The following is a 6,529-nucleotide window of genomic DNA, read 5'->3' as shown; positions in this document are numbered from 1 at the left end:
GGCCTTATGTGTGTATACATAGGCCTACACAAAAAATTGAGTAGTTGCATACGATTTTTTTCCATGAATTGATACATCCCAAAAAGAAAGGGGGACGGGGGTTCTCCCCCAGGAAAATTTTTATTCCTAGAAGGCGGGAAATGAGCTTTCCCGACATATGAAGTGTGTTTTAATGACTTATGTTATTCAAAATTCTAATTTTCTTATCGTAACAAAAAAAAAAAAAAAAAAAAAATCAGCTCACGGGTCCTGAAAAGGTAGGTATTCAAGGTAAATTCATGGTTTTCCCCTCTTCAAAACGGTCAGGTAAATTTTTCCCATTGTTATTACAGTAGATAGGGGCCTTATGTGTGTATACATAGGCCTACACAAAAAATTGAGTAGTTGCATACGATTTTTTTCCATGAATTGATACATCCCAAAAAGAAAGGGGGACGGGGGTTCTCCCCCAGGAAAATTTTTATTCCTAGAAGGCGGGAAATGAGCTTTCCCGACATATGAAGTGTGTTTTAATGACTTATGTTATTCAAAATTCTAATTTTCTTATCGAAACAAAAAAAAAAAAAAAAAAAAATCAGCTCACGGGTCCTGAAAAGGTAGGTATTCAAGGTAAATTCATGGTTTTCCCCTCTTCAAAACGGTCAGATAATTTTTTCCCATTGTTATTACAGTAGATAGGCCTTATGTGTGTATACATAGGCCTACACAAAAAATTGAGTAGTTGCATACGATTTTTTCCATGAATTGATACATCCCAAAAAGAAAGGGGGTCCGGGGGTTCTCCCCCAGGAAAATTTTTATTCCTAGAAGGCGGGAAATGAGCTTTCCCGACATTTGAAGTGTGTTTTAATGACTTATGTTATTCAAAATTCTAATTTTCTTATCGTAACAAAAAAAAAATAGCTCACGGGTCCTGAAAAGGTAGGTATAGAATTCTTTTTCTTTTCCCCTTTTTTTTGTTGCCCAAAGGAGGGGTCAGGACCCATGACCCCCTCCCCCAGATCTGCCAATGTGAATTGCGAGAAAATTTAACTCAGTCGGGGACTGGATAAACATTCTCTTTTCCATTCTTCTACTCCTTCTTCCTTCCTTTTCTTGCATTTCCGATCATACAAAAATCTCCAGACATATATTTTTGGCCAAAAAGTGGGGGAGCCCCGCGATAAAAATTGAATTGTATTATTGAAAATTACTTTCGTAAAACAAGCTTAATTAGAATGTTTTCAAGCATATTAAATCTAACCTTCGTATAATAATTTTCCTATAGTGTACTATGCGGAGCTCTACTAATTGCTTAAGATAATTGCATATTATTCAATTATATTATATAGGCCCATTGTGTATTCACTGAGGAATCTGCGAATGTAAAAGTAAGTTTTACAGCGCTTTTTGTATATAAACCATGATATAGGATTATGTCACAGCACAAATTAAAGGCCTTGCTGTCATCTATAGTATAATGTTTCTATAATCAAGACAGCCCCATAGCTACACTGGTTAATCAGGGGGTGGGGAACAAAAGCTTTTTTGAGGGGGTCAAGTACTTGAAGGGCCATGCCCACCTCAGTCCTTATGGTAGGCTGAGCTAAACTTGAAAATGGCACCCTTAGACATTGGGGGAAAATTGTCTAAATTTGAAAGTATTGTAGCTAGGAGAGAATGGCAAATACCAGGAAGGTCTACACTCACCTCAGGTCAACCATGGTTGGGGCTGAGTTGAAAAAAGAATCAATGATGTAACAACATTGTATGCCCAGAAATTCTCAGACTTAAAATATTTATTCTAAATTGTTTTAATTGACATTATGTCGTTAAATTTGTAATTAGATCAAATAAGTTTGTATGCATTTTCAGTGGGCGGAGGGAGCCGGGGATATTTATTTATTTATTTATTCAACTTTCTTTATACTGGATGGCACGCTCAATGCAAATGCACTGGTTTTCGTTGTGGTCCAGTTGTAACATAAAAAATACAAAAGTGATAAAATGAAAAGGAAAATATAAGGAAATTTTAACAAAAAGGACCTAATTACAAAATAGAGAGATTAATTATTTTAGAGCATTTTTAAAGGTATTTTGATTTAAATTCTGGAAATCCCTAGTCTAGTTATGTTACTAGGTAGCTCGTTCCAGTTCATGGATGCTCGATAGTGAAAGGTCCGTTTTCCTTGGCAAATGTTCCACCGTGGAACTAAAAGATGATTACCGGTACTGTATTTGTCTGACTTCGAGTATTTTTTTTATCAATTTTGAGAGAAACAAACATCCTAATTAAATAGGAAGGTGCAAGTCCTTGAAGACATTTAAAAGTTATTAATAATAATTGATCTCTCCATCTGTCATTCAGAGTTTGGCAGTTTAACAAGCTTAAAACATCATTAATTGGTGTTCTAATGTCACAAGAAAGTAAAATTCTTCCTAAGGTGTTTAAAAGAACTTGTAGGCTATTAGTCAATTGGATGGAGCATTTGACCATACACATGAACAATAATCAAAAAAAGGACAAACCAAAGTTTTAGCCAGCATCTTAAGAATAAATTGAGGTATAAAATATCTGATACGACGGATGACACCAATTCTTTTAGATACTTTTGAAGATAAGGTTTCAAGGTTTTGTTCCACGTAAGCTGCGGGTCAAAATTAACGCCCAAGTATTTAAAAGAATCAACTCTTTCAATAAAATTATTGTCATAGCTCACAGTCAAATTATTATATTTAGAAATATTCCGTGTTGTTCCAAAAATCATAAATTTAGTCTTTTTAATGTTTAGTGTCAGATGATTTTTATTAAACCAATTAACAATTTTGTCAAGATTATGCTTTAATTCATTCTGAAGTGTTAGTGGGTCCGATGAACTATATAGCAAATTGGAATTAATTGCCGAAAATAGCATTCTCAGACTTAAAATATAACATGGTTGAGGCTGGGATGAACAAATTCAGGGGTATTATAGTCTGGTATAGTACTGTTAAATGTGTATGTGTCTTAATTTGACTCTTGACTTCGTTAAATTTTAAGTAGATCAAATAATTGTTTGTAAAATTGTGAAAAAAAAGTAGGGGGAATCTCAAGAATACCACAGAGACGTGGTAATGATAACTCTTGGAAAATAAAACTCCTGAAAATAAAAATTCTCCTTGGACAACATTCCGTTTATTTCCTAGTCTAGGTTTTGGGGCTAGAATAATGTTTAATCGACGTTGTATTAGGCATAGGGCCTATATACATTTAAAGAAGTACTGTATATTGTTCATTCGTTATTTGTCCATACTCAAATCATTTTGATTTTAGCAGAGGTTGGTGGCAGAAATTGAACCCCCCCCCCCTCAACCATCCCTTGGATACGGGGCTGAATCAAGACAAGTATACAAAATTAATGATATTAATTCCTCCACAATATAGAATAATTCCTATATATAACCATAAACAGTATATTAGTATTGGTAGGCCTAGTACCTGTACCCAAACAAATGACTTAGCTGTTCTGTCGTCTCAACTGTGAACATAATTTTTGTGGAAAGGTCAAGCCACATTACCAATATTATACGGCGTATGATTTGTATGTGTGACCTTGTATCTGACCTTTGTTATAAAAAGACGCACAGTTGACCTATGAATTTTGGCTTACTCAGATCTAAGAAATACGATGGACATTACACAGTAAAACAAAAGATTTTTATAAATACCTGCAGGTGATTAGGGTGTAGGCGTTTCTGTAAAAAAAAAAACAACATGGGATGCGTTCCAAAAGCTGTATCCGAGACGAACAGCCTGAAAATGACCACACCCCTTTTTCATTCGAAGTGTTACTTTAAACAGTAGACTAGATAGACTAGAAAAAAAATCTGAAAAAAATTAGTTAGGGGGAGTGGAATGTTAGAAGCAATCCACATAGCCAGATATCCTAATTATTTCCTTCTGGTCACCCTAAGCCCTGTTGACACTTGATTTTACTCCTTGTATACAAATGGCGGCCGTTTTTCAAAATGGCTGCCAAATTTGTCTAAAATGTGCATAAAATTGAAACTAAATAAGCTATAGATATGATTTTGCTGTCTAAACTCATAATTTCTAGACAGGCAACAAACTAGACATATAAAAACTATTGTCATTCTAGCCAGAATGGAACATAATTAAAAAATAGGTGTTTATTTGTTTAAAAATAATCGAAAAATATACCGTACTTACTTAAAATGTACATAAAATAAGAACGAGTATATAAGCTAGTTTTCTATGTAATCCAGATAGATTTCTGTGCAAAAATATATATTATTGACTAATATTATAATTTTTACTGCGCTGAATTAAAAAAAGTTTGGTGCCATTTTTTCCCAACGTCATCGGCCGCCATTTTGAATTCCAAGATGGCTGACGCACCACATAAAACATGGTCATGATTGGTGTCAATGGAAAGGGAATTATACACTGATCATTTATTGTCATTACACCAAACAACATAAGACATATTTAAAGCGATATAGACCAACATATAAAGTCACATGACACAAAAGGTCAAAAAATCAAACTTACCAAAAGTTGGTGTGTTCGTTATCATTTGAAAGCTCTGCCAATGATGAGTTATGTTTTCCAGTATATACATATCAGAAATTGTGTAGTTTTTCATATATTGTCCTGTAAATCTAATTATGGCATTCTGTATAAAAATTAACAGGACTCAGTTGCCTCTGTCTCTTATACACATCTAGATGTGTATAAGAGACAGCAAATATAGTATGTAAATCCCAGAGCCTCATTTATTTTATGGTAGGTCTAATATCCATAGAACTTTTCGAAATGTCAATATGAATCTTAACGACTGACAACTCAGTGCCATGAATACGTGCACGTCCCATAAAAACAAATCTATAGTGGACGGTGTTAGAGGTAGCGGCAGTATCATAATTAGGCATGTAATTGTTATTTTTAATGTAGGCCTATTTAATCTTGAATGTTCTAATGTTTCTTAATTAATTTTTTTTTAAATATTTTAAATACAAAAGAATTTGTTTCTGTATTAGTTTCAACAAAGAAGTTTCTGTAATATGGAAGAATTTGTTCTTGTTTTCAAAATATCTATCTACTTTTAAATTTTGATTTTTAATTGTGTATAGAAGATGGATATGCATGTTTTTTTGTACGCAAGATTGTCTTTGAGTCGGGTTAACTCACTGAAATCTAAAAAAAAAAGAATCTGCTATCAAAAAACTCCAAATATTAAGTTAGTTCTGGCTATCTGCAAAAGCCTGGGAAGATTTTTAAATTTTGTAGACTCAAAATCGAGGTGGTTTGAGGCTTTACTTTACAGAATATAGCACTATTACAGTAGCTACATGCCACCTGCTAATTTTCCCCACTGATTTTTTTTTCTACCTGGAGAGTTATTCCCGGACCAGGCTATTCCCCCCCCCCCATTTGTTCGATGCATTGTTCCTCCTAGTTTTCCTATTGATTTTTTTTCCATCAGGTTATTTTTATTGTATTTTATAAGAGAGAACATATTTTTTTTTTTGTGTGTTTTCTCTATATGAATTAATTATTATCTAGTCATTGTAAGGTCACACTAAAAAGTGTGCCGATGATACAAAAGCGTTATTCAATCAATTGACTGATTGACTATTGATGCATTCGCAATACCGTATTGATGAAGCCTAAATACACATTGTAGAAACGTTTTGAAAGTTTAAATCCGGTTTTACATGAGAAATACAGGAAAGAAAACAGAATATCTATATAACATTTTTCCTTTTTTGGAATTTCGATATCACACCTTTTTCCTAGTCGTTCTATATACCCATATTTCATCCACAAAAAAACACTCTATTATTTCTGTACTTCTACAGTACTTCGGAGGTCAATGCCCATTAGTGATTCTCTTCTACGATACGCCTACTACTGAAAGGTCCACTGATTAATCTCAAATAAGAAAGTATAATACATACTCGAAGTATTGAAATACACGCCATCGTGTTGGGATTCAATATTTCGACATTAATTATGTCATCATACGCCTACTTTTATTTCAAATTGTGTGTTACGGTTGATGGTAGCAAATACGCCTATATCATTAAATATATTTCATTTAATTAATGTTATTTAATTTGTTTATCAGAAAATTAGGTTAATTTATGTTTTATAAAGTATGCGTATTATATATATATAGACTTGGCCCCACTAGCATTCAATTAAATACATTAGAAACACTGTTTTGGCTCGACGTCGTAATAATTATGTACGAAAGTGTATTCTTCAAGCCTATCAGTTCATCGATCTATGGAAGAAAGAATCCAAATACTCATTGATGTTGGAATATAGAATACATGCCAAGTTGGAGATAGCTAAAGGCTTGAGATTTAACAGAAAATAACCCAATTGACGTGAGTCGAGGGCCCGTCCAAGGGCCCCGAAAAATGTTGGGCTTAGAATCTCTCTGGGTACTCTGAATATCTCTAGTGCTGAAATTAAACCTTAAAAATGAGTAGCTATAACAGGAACGATAGAATTTTCGATGATCTGGGCCTGATAAAATAT

The sequence above is a fragment of the Anneissia japonica genome, unplaced genomic scaffold (assembly GCF_011630105.1).
Source record: "Anneissia japonica isolate Jap-2015-1 unplaced genomic scaffold, ASM1163010v1 scaffold21_len1647178_cov195, whole genome shotgun sequence".
NCBI lineage: Eukaryota > Metazoa > Echinodermata > Crinoidea > Comatulida > Comatulidae > Anneissia > Anneissia japonica.
This window is presented reverse-complemented; position numbering follows the sequence as displayed.